This window comes from Enhydra lutris, unplaced genomic scaffold, assembly GCF_002288905.1.
Source record: "Enhydra lutris kenyoni isolate GAN:26980312 unplaced genomic scaffold, ASM228890v2 scaffoldscaffold79, whole genome shotgun sequence".
Taxonomy (NCBI): domain Eukaryota; kingdom Metazoa; phylum Chordata; class Mammalia; order Carnivora; family Mustelidae; genus Enhydra; species Enhydra lutris.
The window spans coordinates 867,158-885,599 of NW_019154163.1; positions in this window are offsets into that span (position 1 = coordinate 867,158).

Genomic DNA, 18,442 nt, shown 5'->3' on the forward strand with positions numbered 1-18,442 from the left:
TAATAATAACATATACAATACATCATTATATATACTATATATAATATGTATATATTGTATAGATTAATATATACACATGTATGTGTATATATATCGTATGTAGTGTGTGTATATATACACACACACATATAAATACAATGGAAGCCATAGAAAAAGAATGGAATCTTGCTATTTATGACAACATGGATGGACCTAGAAAGTATAACGTTAAGAAAAAATAAGTAAAAGAAAAAACAATGCCATATGATTTTTCACTCATATATGTAATTTAAGAAATAAAACAAATGAAGAATGGGAAAAAAATAGAGAAACCAAATAAACAGATTCTGCTCTGTTAGTTTCAGGTGTACAATATACTGATTCAACAATTCTGTACATGAACAAGTGCTTTCCACAAGAGCACTCCTCAATCCCCATCATCGCTCCTTAATCCATCCCCCACACTGCCTCCCTTCTGGTAACCATCACTTTGTTCTCTATAGTAATTAATAGAACACCGTATATTAACTATGCTGAGAGAAAGAAAGAGAGAGAGAGAGAGAGAAGAGTGAAGGAAGGAAGGAAGAAGGGAGAGAGGGGAAGAGGAGTGGAAGGAGAAAGGAAGATCTTGACATATAAGGTTCTCCTTTCTCACCTTGAGATTTTAAAGTAGAGATGAGAATATTAAAATAAGGGGGGAATGTATTCTCCTTTGTGGAATACAAAAATAATAAAAAGGGAGAAACAACTCTATCAAGTTTTTTATAAGTGATCCAACATTGCCTTCCACCACATCCTGGCAGTTTTCTCTACATTAATTAACCCCAAATACAGTTAAGGGAATATGACACAATAATTTGTATTTTACCTTCATGGTGGATTCTTATATTGTGAAAACTTCTATTTGCTATAGATCTGAGTCTACTAAATTACGTCTACATTAGAGATGCCCCAAAGGAGCTTACTTATTAAAACATCTGAAATGCTTCATCATAGGATAGTCTAGCTTACAAACATGCAAAGATCCTGTGGACCACTTTTGAAGAAAGGTACAGCAGATGGTCTGCTATCTGGTATTATGCACTCCTAGGAAATTTTGGATAGATCACTTCTACTGTAACTGAAGAATTATATAGATTAATATGCAGTGGAAAGGGGAAGTTAACTTTGTTAGTTAAAATTTAACATGAACAGGAAATGCCAATGATAATCAGGTCTTTGATTTATATATACCCACATAGTATTTCCCTAAATTTCCAGGAGAAAATAAAGAGAAGACAAAGGATCTGTGAAGAGATTTTTTTTTTCTTTCTTGTGGTTCACCATCACCACATAGTATATTGTCACATATTTCCCCCTTATTTTAAATTTAAATTTTTATGCAGAAACATGTATTCCAAGCTTTCCAGTGTCAACACTTCTTTCTAACATCTGGATAAGTAAATGGTAAAATAGTCTCTGGCAATTAAAAATTAGACTTTGCATCCATATTATTGCTGAGAGGAAATTGAAAAGTTATCACAAAATAAGACCCTTTATTATGTTAAGGTATGTTCCCTTTAAACTCACTTTGTTAAAAGTTTTTATCATGAACAGATGTTGAATGGTATCAAAGTTTTTTTCTACATCTATTTAGATGATCATATGATTTTGTTATCAGCTAAAACATTAGACTGGATAAAAACCTGAACAATTAAACATTCTTTACATCTGACAACATGAGATTTATTCCATATCTATTTAGCACAAATTTACTAAGGGAACACCACAGGCATGGTCCTGATCAATGGTCCCCTGTGCTGTAGGACAGAAATAAGCATATAATATGAACCTTATCTTTGAGCTACTTACACCATATGTGAAAAGACAAGATAAATATACATTAATAAGTACTGAACAATTCATGAATCAGTATAAGCCAATACCACAAGGCATGAGGTGATATTAAAAAACAAAGTCAAGGCTTAAATTATTGGTGTAATGGGTGTCAAAAAGAACAGAGAGTAATGTGAGCTAAAGTAATCGGGGAAAGCATCCTGGAAGAGATGGGACTTCAACTGAACCATGAAGTGTTTCTAGATGGTAAGGAATTGTGTAGATAACAGTAAGGAGTAGAGATTATTATGTGTTTGAAAAGAATAGTAAAGTTTTATTTATTTTTTTAAAGATTTTATTTATTTATTTGACAGAGATCACAAGTAAGCAGAGAGGCAGGCAGGGGGGCAGGGAGGGCTCGATCCCAGGACTCTGAGATCACAACCCGAGCCGAAGGCAGAGTCTTCAACCCACTGAGCCACCCAGGAGCCCCCAAAATAGTAAAGTTTTAAAAGCTGTAATTATTGGTTGCAGGATCATTTTTTGGAAAGAAGTATTAACAAAGAACAATAAGCTAGCATCTATAGACCTCTGGGTTAAGTCAAATGTTACACTGGCTTGACCAGGGATTGGTCCTATTGTTATAATTACTGTATTCTCAAATTACTTTGCTGGGACAATTTCATTATTTCCTACCCTGAAATCATCATAAGTCAATCACTTACCATGTGGCGTATTTTACAAATAAACAAAAGCATTACAGCTGAGCATATATAATATGGCACAGAGGACTTTCATCTTATGTTTGTGAACTAGCTAGCCCTATTTATTTAGAAGTATCACCCACAGATGTTTCACAGAAGGAGAAGGGAAAGAGAAAGAAATCCACCCACTGAGAATATATTTAATTATTCTTACCAAGGCATCTGTGTGAATGATGCAAGCTGTTCAAAAATATTAAATTTAAATGTGGCATATTCTCTACAAGAATATGAAAAGAAAATTACAGGCAAGCCAATGAACTAATTTGATATATTGGAAGTTATTTGTCACCTTTGTGGATTCAAAGTATGCCTGCCTGGGTTATGGGTGGTTGGTGAGGCCAATTTTGTACTGCTTTCAAGGTCAGGGATGAAATTTCTTCTCTGATATTATGGAGTGGAAGTGGCTTATATTTCCAAAAGTCTTGAAAGCTCAAATAATTAATCTGAGGGTAACTTTTTGTCTCTTGGAGTTTATAATAAGCATTAAATGGAGGAAAGAAGAAATGCTTCAAATCCTCATTTCCTAAAATTGGGAAAACAGGTTAGTTAGATATTTTTGCTCTGTGCTCACTGCCTAGCTTCCCCTCTAGCAGAGAAAGGTAGAGTTTCTGATTTTTCCCAGGTGGACTTAGTTTTAATGCCAGCTGGTTTGGAATGCCCCTGACATATCCCAGGCTAGCAAAAAAGGAAAGAGTTTGCCTCCTAAGGAAGATAAGTCGGAGTCAACTCTGCAAGAGGTTTGTTCACTCAAAAAAAAAATATCTTTACTGTTGCTGGAAAGTGAATAAGAAACATGTGGAGAAAAAAAAAAAACATGCATTTTGGTCTTCCAAAAATTGCCTTGGCTTTTGTTTTGTAACTCTTTAAATTTTAGATCATAACCTTCTAAATTTTTGTTCCATCACAGTGGTTAAATAAGCATTAATAATAGAGTAAAATAAACCCTCCCTAATTTAAGTGACCTTGAAAGGGAGAAAAAAATGTATTGAGCATTTACTCTATAGTAGATTTATTCTAGATATTTTAACTTATATTATCTCACCGAATCCTTAAGACTTCTATGGGATTCATATCTGGTTTTTATTAACATTTAACCACAGAACACCAATAAATAACCATACCATACCAATTAAATTTAATTCCACTAGCACATTATGAAAACTATTATCTATTTTTACAAAGTGGACTCACCCAGAAACACTTTACTTTTTTCACTTTTCCAGAATTTTGGAAAACGCAAAAGCGAGCTGTTTTCCAGAAAACTAAACTTTATTGGAATTTTCTCAGGATACACAGGAGATGTCATCATTGTTAGCCTACATGATTTAGAGATGACTGTTGTTTCAGATCAGGTTTATGGATAGGGTTTTAAGAAAAGTATGTATATATGTATGTATGTATGTGTGTGTGTATTTACCAACAGTGATGTTAAAGCTTTTTGTTGTTATAAAACACTCTCAAGTATAAAGAACATTGAATTCCATTTGCAACTTAAATCTGAGGAGATGTTTTGGCATCTTTTGTTTCTAGAGTCAGATCAGAACGTTTTGACTACCACAGAAGAGAGATTGTATTCTCTGAGTATAGAAGTTAATCATATAAATAATACTTTAATAGTGTAATATATAAAGTTATTATTAATGTAATATACATATATTTATTTATATATTTACATATATGCACTTACATTCTAATCCAAACCCCTAGTCCTCTGCAAGTGTCATGTAAACAGTTATTTGAATTTAATTTCATTAATGCAGAAACTGAATGGTGTAAGTTTTAGGTTGAAGTTGTAAAATTCTTCCTTTTGTACTTGTGTTCTTATTCAAATCAGTCAACACAGAAAATTCAGAAAATCTATGGGTTTTCCTCCTTTTTCCTTACTTCTCTGGTGTTTGTCTAATCTAAAGAGTCAAAATATACAATGTATTATGTATCCAAGTTAGAGCTTGTGAGAATTTTTACCAGCCTCAGCTATGGGAGGAAAGTTTTGCTTAATATTTCTTTTCTGAACTACTACAGTGCACTCATATGACCTGAACATCACTGAAACTCAGTGACTTTCTTGTTCCTTTGCATGAAACAATTTTTTTTGAGCAGTATATACATTGATTTTATGTGATTTTTTAAACAAGTGAATGATGGGAAAATATGGATGAATCAATGATAAAATGGTCTTAATGCACACATATACATGTCAGTAGCCCATGAATACTGACTTGCTTAAAACATATAGTCAGATGCAACAAATTTGTCTCAGGAACAGCTGATTTTGTATTTGGCTTATTGAATGATGTTTTCCATCATAGCATCCAGACACTGGGAATATCTAAAAGCAAGAGTGAAGCTTAGTCAGATTAATTGCAGTGTATACTCCACATTACACAAACCCTCTTTGTACCTGGTATGATGCTACTCCCATAATCAATTTTTTTTTTTTTTTAAGTAGGCTCCATACCCAGCATGGAGCCCAATGCAGGACTTGAAATCACGACCTTGAGATCAAGACCTGAGTTGAGATCAAGGAACACTGGGTGTGGTGCATAAACAATGAATTTTGGAACACTGAAAAATATAAAATAAAATTTATTTAAAAAAAATAAAAGAGTTCAACACTCAACTGACTGAGCCACCCAGGTGCCCCCCATAATCATTTTGGATGATGATGCTAGAGAAATCTTCAGCTACTTTTCTCATGAACATTAATTCTGTTTTCACAATCTTAAAGTAATTTGGTTGTCATTATATGCCAAATATGTTAATAAATTTTGCCTCATTTAATACTCCAAAAATGTTCCAAAACATTATAGTAGACATTTATGACTATATATCCAACAAAAATCCCGGCTTCCCCTTCCATCTCTCTAACAGAACCCTAATTTTTGTTTAGGTGTCTCTTTTCTCATTGAGCTTTTATATTTATTTTTTTGAGTTTTTATATTTAAAGGAAGTCAGTGTTTTTCTTAATCCAGGGGATGGAGGGCAATGTCTAGGCAAGATTAGTGATGTAATTGTTCTGGTCAATAATTAGTCTAGTTACAGGCATATGATGAACTTCTGATCAGTGACAGCTGAGACAGTCGGTTTGGGAGCATTCTGGAAAACATTCCTTGGCAATCAAATAAAAAGAAAACAGATAAATGCAAGAAATGGGATTGTATTCTTGTTCTTATGGATATTTCCATGTCTGTACCAGATTCTTGAAGTGCTAAAACTCTCTTGCTCTCATAAGGAGGCCTAAACTTAAATGCTTAAAATGGCAGAGTAAAACTTTAGCAAGAAACTTGGTATTTCATGGAGTCACCAAGCCACTGAATGAACTAATCTTAGAACCACCCTATCTCTGGATTTTTTGTTATGTCCTATAATACGTATCATACAATCAACAAGCTATTAGAGCCAGTGTTCTCTATTATTCTCAAGCAAAAATAGTCTAAACTCGAAAGTACTTATTAACTTTATTGTTTTAGATGAAGAATCAGGTTCACAGAAGCTAGTTGATTTTCCTGATGTGTAGACGTAAAATTTGGAAAGCATAGATTACTATATAAAGTTGGATAAATATATTTTTTACTATTTGAACTGTAACACACAGATTCCTATGTTATACTGTCACATTCATATATTGTTAAGTGCATGGCTCCTTTTATTCTTCTAATTTAATATTTAAGTAATAATGTATGGAAAAAATACCATCCAAATTTGTCAGCCAGTATCGTCTCTATTGTCACTTCCAGCTCTGACTAGCTAAGATATTTCTTTGATCAAAGTCTAAATTTTATGAACATTATACTGTACTTCTAACAGCAAATTGGTTATTTCTACCCTGATATCAGAGTCATCTCTTCTTCAAAATATTAAATATTAAAAATCACTGTCTTTACCCAAAACTTGTTCTATCTTCTGTATCTTGATTAATGAGACCATAATTCATCCAGGAACTTAAACCAAGTATCTGGAAATCATTTCCAAAGTGTTTTTCACTCCTAATGTCCGAGTCATAAGATTTTGTCATTTTTATCCTGTAAATACCTTTTTTTCACTTTGGCACATTTGTGCTATACTTAGATATTGGGATCTATGCTACGGAGCCTCATACATATTCAAAACATGAAAATAAATCTATTAAAGAATACATGAAAATATTCATTCTATCACTCAAGATCCAGTGCTCAGCCCTGGCATAAGGTAACTAATAACCAAAAATCTACTCTTAGAGCTAGCATTCTTGAGACCCCAGGGAAATTCTCCTTCACATCCTGTACACTATATCCTTGAACCAAATGATGACTGCATTCAAATAACATAAAAGTTTATGGATTGTACTAGTGTTGGAGATGGATACCACTTTGGAGTGTGAGGGGAATTTAGGCAGAAAAGTACAAACATAAGTGAAATGGTAAATTAACTTGTCACATCCTTCCTCTCAGGTAATATCAAAAGAATCATTTCTTAGTGGTGCTAAACATGCATGTTTTTTGTTTCCCTTCATGTTCCAATCCGTTATTGTAGAGGTACTCATGATCCCCACAGTATGCACATGTGTCAGCTTAAATATTTTGCACAGTTGAATAATTCACATTATTCACATATTTATATATGTAGCTATGTGAATCAAGCACAATACCAATTCTTTATTTTAACCACCAAATGAATATTAGAAATACAAACAGCTTATCATTTAATAAGATTTAAAGTTTTAGAAAGTTAAATAAAAGAATACCAGACTTATTTTAATAACTAAGCTATTAACTTTGATATTCATTAATTATAATTCATAATCTTTTAAATTCAATGAATTATTTTGAATATTTTAGAAGCAAGTAAAAACAAAATATTTTAATTTTTAATTTTTATATTTAGTTAAATTTGCATTTTTGCTGAAAATACATTCAAATTTTGTACCTTTTGAATATAACTGTATTTTTTAATCCTTTTATCCTTAAGATAAGGAAATATTCAGATAATAAAAACAGGTAGTATAGAAGTGGAACATTTAAAAACAAATAATATAAAAAGAAAGAAATTGTGTGTCTAATTTTTTTAATAGAAATAATGAAAGTGAGCAGACTTCTCTTGAGCATAAACCCCACAAAATTCATCAACAGGGCAGGACATTATATATTCTTTATTTAATGTAAAGTTAATTCCTCATCAAAACAAGGAATTTGAGCCAGGATACTATTCACATCAAGTTCACAATTTGAACAGGTCACATGAAATCCCCGATTTTTTTATATGGAAATTTAATTACTGATCAAAACAGTGGAACAGAAAAAGAAAATTATTCATTTCAAATTCACAACCCAGAAGCAATAAATACAACTATGTCCAGCCCGTTAAAAAATGAAAAAAGTTACATTCACGAAATACAGAAAATTGAAAGATGAAACTTCTGAATCTTTATTATGTTTCCTGAATTATGGTCATGAAAAATGACTGTTATATCCTAATGACAGCATGAGAATATTTCTAGCAAAGCATAATCAAATTTTAATTAATGCTATATTTTTTACCAATTGGATGAGCATAGCCGATGTTAATAATTCATTTTGCACTGAAGTTCTTTCAAGTGAAAAAATAACTAGAAAATGGATTTTGTATTCTACATTCAAAAACTATGTATTTTATCACTGTCACTGCTCATTTTACAACCAACCTGTAAGATCAGCTTGGATTAATAAAGGTATTTATGACTCTGAAACAGATTTGCAGTCAAATGGAAACAAAATGTCATTTGCATACATGCAACTTCTGGATCAGAGGAAAAATGAAAAAAACAGCAGTAATTATAGTTCAATAAAGACAAGTAAAGGCAAATATAGAATGCAGTCATGATGTTCTTAAAATAATATGTGCCCCAAATTAAAAAAGCATAACTGTGCACACTTTAGAAAAACACAGAAATTTAGATTTATTAGATATTATTTTGAAATCTATTGTCTAAACCTATAAAATGGATACAAATGAATAAAATAAATGGTCACCACCTAGGATGAAAAATTAAAAATGGTATTTTTAATTTAGTAGATTAAAAAGTAAACAAAAATAAACCATATGTAAAATTTTAAAAGTGAATTTTATTGAGCACAACTAGATTATAGGAGGGAAAATTTATGTTGAATAAATAGCATTTAATATAAAATTACAGGTTTTGATTTTGTAAGAGAGTGGAAAGTAAACCATTTTCAATTTTAAGCTAGGATTTAAATCATTCTTGAGGGTGACCCTATATTAATGATGCTGGCAAGTTTGGTTAAAAAAAGCATACAAGACAAAATTCGGGCTGAAAATACAGAAGCTTTATCGTGCTATGTACAGAATACATCTTGAATATATTGTAATTGTTACTGGGAGACATGGCCTCAACTGTGCTGATAATAATGAGAGGTGTTTTTTGACAATTGAGATTATATATGATAATTTCTGGGTCTGCCCAAAGATAGATCATCTTAATTTAAGATAATATATATTAATGTTGACCTTACAACCATCCTTAGACACATGATGATATGTCAACTAAATGCTATTAAAATAATTACATTTAATTTAAGCCAAATACAAAATGCACTAGAAGAATTATGTGAAATAACAAAAGATCTTTAAATGAAGAACAACTCATGGTCTTTAGTGGAAAATGAAATGAATTTTGAATTTACTCTATTCACTGTTATTTGGTCTGATAATATTGCTTGTTACTAATGATATGAATAGGAGCTTTAAGAAAACAGATAGGTTTGACTATTTCATATTTAAGAGGATTAAACATTTTAAATAAGGAAAGCAGTAACTCTATATTGAAAGGAACTGCATAGAAATATGCAATAAAAGTGACATTCCAAAAAATAATCACATTAAAAAAAGAAAAATGTTTGCAGAACTGTAAGAAAAAAATATTCACACATAAATACTGCCCAAGCCAATTTCTACAAAGACTCCTCTACAGAGTGACTTATTCTTCATTTTAGGTTGAGATATTATTTTGTTGAAAGACATTTGAACAAGCTGGACAAATATATTGCCATAAAGTTAAATTATAATTTGTGAGCATTGGAGATTTTGAAAGCAGAAATTATGTAATATTCTACAGATTTAAATATTGCATTGAAAATAGTAAAAATCATAGTATAAGTCATGGAGATTTATGTAGCAAAGGTAAAATATCTTCTAATATGGAAGTACTTCACTAGCTTAGTAGAATATGTGTTTCTTGATCTTGGGGGTTGTTAGTTCAAGCTCCAGGTTGTGTATAAGAGATTACTTAAAAATAAAATCTTAAAAAAGTTTGTAATATGTATTCACAATGCCTTATCATTGTAACATTACAGTGTTTGTGCAAGATATGTGAAGTACATGATTGTGGTTGGTTGAACAAACTGGGTACTATATTTTGTAGTTCATTTTATCATGCATTAGGTCTAACCTAAATTGCTCAACTACAAAATCTTGAGGTAGTAAATGTTTGTTGTCCTAAATCACTAAATTTTATTATACAAGAAAGGCTGAGGTAATGATTCATATTTTAATCTAAGTATTACTTAAGAATCTTAAGAATTGCATTGATAATTCCACTAACTACTACTTTCAGCTGAGGGAAGTTTCTCCAAATTGAAATTAATGAAAAACTGGCTAAAAGTTACTATGACTCAAGACACCCTGTCTTATTTAATATTGTTGTCAATAGAACACAACCAATATGAACTTATGATTATAAAAACATGATGATTTTGTCAAATAAAGGCCAAAATATATTTTATGTAATTAATATGTAATAAATTGTTAATTATTTATGTATTTATTTCATTACTCATAAAAACGTTGGTAACTCATCAACAGAATACTCAGACCTGCACAATAATAATTAAATTCAGTCAGTTTTGGTATTTTGTCCCAAACTCCGTGAATTTTAGGAACTAATCATTTGTCCATCTCCACTGCTATTGTTTTACATGAAGCTTTCAATTATCTCTTGACTTTATATTCTAATATTCTTCTAACAAACTCCACCCTCAGCCATCCTCTGATTCTCTCTAAATATGCTGTCCTCAGAAGATTCTTTGGAAAATATTAAAACCTTATGTCATTTCCTTGCCAAAAATTCTTTAGTGATTCTTTATCAGTCTGTAGTAAAAAGTCAAAACTCTTTGGCAGAGCATACAGTAACCTTCTTGAATGGGCCCTTGCCTATCATATTTCCAGCCTCTTTTTTCAATACTATCCCCATAGTTACCTTTCACTGCAGCCAGGTCAAGCTCTGTAATTTGTGGGACCAGTGCAAAATCCTTTTAAAAAATGATTAACAGTTTCAAAATGGTGATGACAGGTTATTAAATCAAGTATGAGACCCTTCTGAGTGGAAGGCCATAGGCAACTACTTAAGTCACATACTCAGGAAACTGGCCCTGAGTTCAGCCACTTCCTGAATAGTTTATTGTTCCCTGAGCATCCCATTTGTTTCTCACTTATCTACATTTGCATATCCTGTCCTTTTTGCTGTAATGCACCTTTCTTTATATCTTTTAAGAATTTTCATCCAATTAAGAATTGGATTAAGAAGCCTCTTCTGGGGTTCCATAGTACTTGAGACTTATTCCCATTTTAAAACTTTCCATATTGCTACTACATATTTACAAATGTTTACAAATCTGTCTCCTTCACCAGTCTCTGAAAACCACTAGGGCAGGGTCATATTTTTATTTACCTCTGTCTCTCCAGCCTCAGGGATTACTACAGGAGAGGTGCTCTGGTAGAGAGAAGACTTTCATGTAGGTTAATATGTAAAATGAAGATAACTTATAGTTTGTACTTAATTTGCAGAAATTAAAGAGCTGATTGAGTGGCAGAGTTACTTCTATTATCTCACAGACCTATCCAGAACAAACTGTACTGAATCACTATGCTGTGTCCATCTAGACATACAGATAAAAATTCATTCAGTAGTATTTGGAGACAAAATGAAGAATATGATCTAAAATATTCTATAGGATCAATGGAAAAATACGATAGTTGATAACCTGTCTTTGGTTAAGTTCATAAGGTGATAATATCTGAATATAGATTATTTATTATTTTACCCCTTAAGCTCACTATTCATTCACATTTTATTTGCTAAGGGAAGAGAGGATACTTTCCAGTTTTGACACATCTTGTGAATATCAACACTAAAGGTTTAGTTTTGAAAAACCCTTTGAATTTGATGTCTTTCAGAAGAAAACATTCACACAAAAGTAGGCAGAATACAGAGGTTAATGAGAAGGAAATTCAAAAAGTGTTTCTTGTAAAGCACAGATAGGTACTATATTCTAAAGCATTAAGACTTATTGTATAGTGTTACTAAATAAGGTCTTTCTAAAAGGTCTTTGGCTTTCAGAGCACTTAATTAGAAATATTTGTGTTTTAAAATATGGTTAGCTTCTGACCTTGCCAAGGCAGCAAGAGCAGAATTATGGAGTTCTTTTGGTATGTGCTTTTGTTGGATATTATGTCCTGCTACATTTGTACAAGAATCTCAAATTACTAGAAATGTCCAAAAGGAGTTGTCGCTTTTATGAATGTCCTCACCTTGCACCTGGGTGGCTCAGTTAAACATCAGACTCTTGATTTTAGCTCAGTTCCTAATCTCAGGGTTGAGACATTGAACCCTGCATCAGGCTCCACGCTGGGTGTGGAACCTCTTTAAGATTTTCTATTTCCCTCTCCCTCTGCCTCAACCCACCACCAAAAAAAAAAAAAAAAAAAAAAAAAAAGAATGCCCTCACATTTCTAGATCAAATTCTACCTATAGTTATTATCAAGAAATGGATTTGCCATGATTTCTGTCTATATGTACACAGAAATGCAGATATATAATGCTTGATATCTGTGCTTTAATTGAGATGTATTCTATTTAGTTTATCGAGATTCTGGAGAGTTCTTTCATTTGGATCTATTTTTGTGTGGTTGCTTATACTGCTAATTTCTGTCTCTTCTATTTAATGGTGATGTTAAAGACAATATTGTATCTCAACTAATAACAGTAATAAAAATAACATGTATTGAGTTTTAACAGAAGCTCAGAAATATTAAGTGCCTTACTAAAGGTCACATAGCTAGAAGTTGATAGAGCCAGGACTTGAGTCCAAATCAGTCTAAATCCAAAGGCTACACTCCTAGTCACAGTGATTCTACTTTCTGATCTTAGGCTCCCATTGGGATCTGATAGTTGAAGGAAAGCACTCTTGATCTTAAGTAATATCTCTTCCCAGCTACATTTCTAGAATATGTACTGTTAGTGACTCATGAATTTGAGTTAAGGTATACTATCCAATGGAATTTGTCCTAAAAAAAGAAGAATTCCTCCTTAATATGAATAAAAAATAATCTGTTTCATCCAAAACAAATAAATTAAACTGCTATGTCATTAATATTTGAGTATAAAACAGGTAACCTCATGTCTTTCAGATTTGACTAATATTTATTGTGTACCCACTGTGTGATAGGCACTGGGTTAGACATGTACACATCACAACATTGAAGGAAAGATAATCAAATAATAATAATATTTGTTGAATATATATTATACACTAAGCAATTTAGGCAATTTTTATATATCTTGTAATTTATTTATCTGTATATTCCTATGAGTTATGTATCCCTAATCAACAAATGAGGATACGGAACATCAAAAAGATTTAGATGTTTCTCTGAGGTCACAAAGGTAAGAAGTTGTAGGGACTGCATTTTATTTTAAATCTCCTGGCCTTATTTCTTAACTGGGGTTATGAATCAGCATTGCTGCTTTTGCTCTGAGTTTTAATATATGTACAATGTGATGATTTAAGGTGGTGTTAATTCAGCAGCTTTTGTCCTAGTAGAAGTTGGCTTCACTGCTACTAACACTTTAAATTTAGCAACAGTAACAGAGATTTGTAGCATGATGACACAGGAAAGTCCAAGTGACAGCATGAAAGAGGCTGAGGCTGACAGCAAAGAAACACTTTACCTGCTGAATAAAACTTCGGCAAATAAAAATTTGCCAATCCCCAACAAAACAAGACTCCTTGTGGCGTATATTCTTCACTGATGTTCCCATTCCTTGCTGATCATATGTGATCTGACCACTTTCTTACATCTTGTTTGGAATTAGGCTATTAAAAATGAGAAGGGGGTTGCAGATTCAAAAACGATTTTTTTCAGTTTTAACACACTTTAGCCATTCATGGAGTTAAGTACATTCTTCCTATTTGCTGGTCTTCATCTTTATTGGAAATGATACGGCGAAATTATAAAGGTAAATTTTAGTTTTTCAACTTACTGCTACTATGGATTTAAAGATTAAAAAAAATGTACAATTGAACACCTTTAGAAAAAAAGTCTTTTAGAGAGACTACTGAGCATGTGAAAATAAAGCACCATTCTTCACATTCCTGAGACTGAGTTTCTTGTCTACCAGTTACATTACATTAAAATTGGTTTTGTATTCATCTAATGAATGGATTATTGAAATTTCCTAGGGAAATAGAGCCGCATCCACTTTTCTCAAATCCTATTGTTTTGGCAAATATATTGAGCATGGGTTAAGTAATTTCAGCCTCTCATTTATTTAATGTATTGCAGATGGATATCTGTTTAAGTCATAATGGGTCACTTCTGCCAACAGGCAAATCCTTCAGAGTTTAACAGAGAGAAATACATGTATGCTTCATGTACACTTAATTTAATGTGAGAGTCCCCATCTTTTATCTCTGGAAAACAGTTCTATCAGCAGGATGAACTTCTCTGTGTGGAAGAAAATTTTGAACATAGCATAAATCCCACTATTCTATGCTTATTGTCTCTCCCAATCTTAATGCAACACACTTCATCACAAAAGAGAAATACTGAGCATCTTTCAACAGTATTTCTGACCATCTATTTACCATTAGCTGTATATGCAATTTTTCTCTCTATCTGGTCTAAGGAGTATTTTCTTTGTTTCCACATCTTTCCACATTCATGATTCTGACCAAAGTTTGCTTTGTCTACCTTGTGGTCCTATGTTACACAAATTTTGGCTAAGTCTATAGTAATAAGTGACTTAATCAAAATTAATCCATCATGCATGTATTTCTATAGTTATTTTTCTTAAACATTTGCTAAAAATTTGAAATCACTCAGATAAAATATCTATGAAATCAGATTGTTTTGTTCACAGTTCATTCACAAGCGAGGTTTTTTAAAAGCAGTTATAAAAGATCTAGAAGACCTAGGGAATATATTTAAATAATCCTAGACAGATTAGACCTTCTTAAGCAATACACAAAACCTAAAACCATTAAAATTAAATAAATATGACCTTGTAAAATTTTAAATTGAATGCATTGAGGAGCCCCTGGGTGGCTAAGTTATTAAGTGTCTGCCTTCCGCTCAGGTCAGGATCCCAGGATCCTGGGATCAAGCCCTGCATAGGCTCCCTGCTCCACAGGAAGTTTGTTTCTACATCTCCCATGCCCCCTGCTTGTGTTCCCTCTCTAGCTGTGTCTTTCTCTGTCAAATAAATAGATAAAATCTTTTAAAAAATTGTATGCATTGAAATGTGAACCATAAAAAAAGACAAAAATGCTCATGACAAGATGAAATAGAAGATAAAATATGCCTCTGACGAAGCCCTATTTCTTTATTATACCCTAAATTCTAAAAATCGATAAGAAAGTGGGAGATGAACCATAAGAGACTGTGGACTCCAAGAAACAAACTGAGGGTTTTAGAGGGGAGAGGGTCGGGGAATGGGTAAGCCTGGTAGTGGGTATTAAGGAGGGCTTGTATTGCATGGAGCTCTGGGTGTTGTACATAAACAATGAATCTTGGAACACTGCATCAAAAACTAATGATGTACTATATGGTTACTAACATAACACAATAACAATTTAATAAATAAATAAATAAATAAATAAAAAGATTTTATTTCATTACCAAAAATAAATAAATAAATAAAAATCAATAATAAAAAACCAACAGCCCTATAGAAAAATAAGCAGAGCTGTTTCTAGACAACTCAGAAAAATGCAAATGGCTTTTAAACATATGAAATGAAACATAATATCAATAATAAGAAAATATATATAAATTAAAATTATGAGATGTTAGGTTTTGCCTATAATTTTGACAACATTTAAAGCATTTGATTATATACTGTGTCGTAAAGGCTGTGGGAAAACAGGCATCTGATTGTTGGTAGGACTTAAACTTATACAACTTTTTCAGAGGAGAATTTAGCAATATCTATCAAAGTAACAAAATGTACATACCATGAGCTCCAGCAATTCCACCTCTAAGAATTTTACCTTTTGTCATAGAGATATTCATGTATTCACATATATCATGTACAGTTGCATATTTATATTTATACACATATACATATTCATAAATATATACATAAAGTTATATGAATAAAACAATAAAATATCTTTGGACAGATAACCAGAAACTGATAAGAGTGGTTGCTTTTCGAAGGAGGGCAGTAAGGATGAGGGGTTGGGGTGCCTGGGTGGCTCCGTGGGTTATGCCTCTGCCTTCAACTCAGCTCATGATCTCAGGGTCCTGGGATCAAGCCCCACATTGGGTTCTCTGCTCAGCAGGGAGCCTGCTTCCCTCTCTCTATCTGCCTACTTCTTTGCCTACTTGTGATCTCTCTCTCTGTGTCAAATAAATAAATAAAAATCTTTAAAAAAAACAGTTTACATTAAAAAGAATGAGGGGTGGGGTTGTTGGGGAACTCAGGAATGGGGATTCACTGATGAAAGAGAAATGTGCTTTTCATTCTATTCTCTTCTGTATTCTTTGACTTTTATTATATGAATTATATGTTAAATAATATATTCAATTTTACATTTTGCATATGTATTTTCTGTTTGAAAAACTAGAGCTGTCTATCTTTGGTGCCTAATATCTGAGTTTCAAAACTAAAAAGTGAATATCATATGTGAGTTTAACAAATGATTAAAAAGGTCAAATTGGAAATCACACCTTAAAAGTAAACAACTCTTAGTCTAGGACCAGTAAAATGCACAGATAGTGGCTTTAAAGAAAAAATCGTATGGACTTAATAGTCAAACAAATCTGGCTTAAAATACTATATATACCATTTACTAATTACATAGTCTGAGACAAGTCACTATTCTCTATGACCTCAGTTTTTATGTCTGTAACATTGGCATGATAATATCTACATCACAGAGTTTTCCAAAGGATCTAGTGATATAATATGAGTGAATTGCTTAATTGAGGGCTAACTGTATACTAAGCACTCAATAAATGTTAACTTGTAACATTAAAAATTATCATCATGGAAAATATCACTGAACAATGACTTCAGGATATGTGATCTTGGTTCTATCCCTAATTAAGCATAAGTAATGTAAGCCATTTACTTAAATACTCTGAACTGCAAGTTTCTCATTTGTAAAATTAAGATAATTATTCCCACCTCACCTACTTCACAGTTTTAAAAGACTGACATGAGATTATGTGTATGGAAGGGCATTGAGTAGTATAATACCTAGAGGTATTATTGTCATCCCAGACAGGTTAATTTATGCTCTTTTTATAGATCTCTGATGATGAAGAGTCCACAAACTTCCCCTAGATATGTTGATACTATCTCTGGATTTCCATTCTGCTTATGATTCACTGTTAGAAGGAGTATATTAGAGAAAATACATTTTAAAAAGTTCTCACAACAGCCTTCATCCTGTGAAAGTTACCTGCATTCCTCATTCCTCTTTTCAGGACCTAAAATCACTGTAGGTGTTTGACTTCATTCTGAACTGCCTTACATCTTTGATTCTTTGTATGGAGGATGTCACAATGGAATACAAATATTCAATCTGTTTGGATAAAACCATTAACCCATTATAACCCTCTTTGCTTGGATTACTGTCTGAATTGCTAGCGCCTAAGAGAATGGAAGACTGTGTGGGGCTGGGGAAGGCTAGGGGGAGAAAAGCCAGGCCTGAGACCTGCCAGCAGGCACCTGAGCTTCTACTTCCTGAGGAGGTGAAAGTGAGGTTTATTGCACAAAGGTAACAGTGAAATATCCCAACAACAGAAAGTGGTACTGAAAACTAAGATGGATTACCTTCACAATTTTGCCCAAGATCACACTCAAGTTTTAAAGTCTTTGAATGCCTAAGGCTCAGGACTTATATATAGACTCAAAGGTAGAGGAGGACTTTTGAGATCTGTTATAGAATGGGTGAATGTTTCCCCCAAAACTTCCTATGTTGAAACCTAATCCCCAATGTGATGGTGTTTGGAGATGGGTCCTTTGGGAAGTATTTAGGTCATGAGGGTACAGCCCTCATGAATGGGGTTAGTGTCTTTATAAAAGAGACCCAGAAAGCTTCCTTGTTTTTTCCACTATATAAGGATAAAGTGAGTAGGTGCCATCTGTGAATTGAAGAGTGGGCCTCCACTAGATATTGAATATGCTGGATACTTAATCTTAGATTTATAGTTCCAGTATTGTGAGAAATAAATTTGTATTGTTTAAACATACAGCCTATGGTGTTTTTGTTATAACAGCCCAAATTGAACAAAGGCAAGACTCTTCAATGCTTTCCTCGAAAGCTTGAATCCCTTCTGAAACATTTTAAACAAGTGAATGTGCATTATCTTTGTTTGATCACCTTCACTGACAAAGAACTCATTAATTTCCCAAGCAATTAATTCCACCTTTGTTCTCCTTAAAAACATTGGAAAATTTTCTCCTAATTTGGGTTGTGTGGTAATACAGGTTTTGTTGCTATTTCATGTAACAGTTCTTCAGCTATCTGAAGACAGAAATTGAAGGTACTTGGACTTCTCAGTATTCTAACTTCTATGCTCTATCAATTCTTCCTACTCTGACATGACTTTATACCCTTATA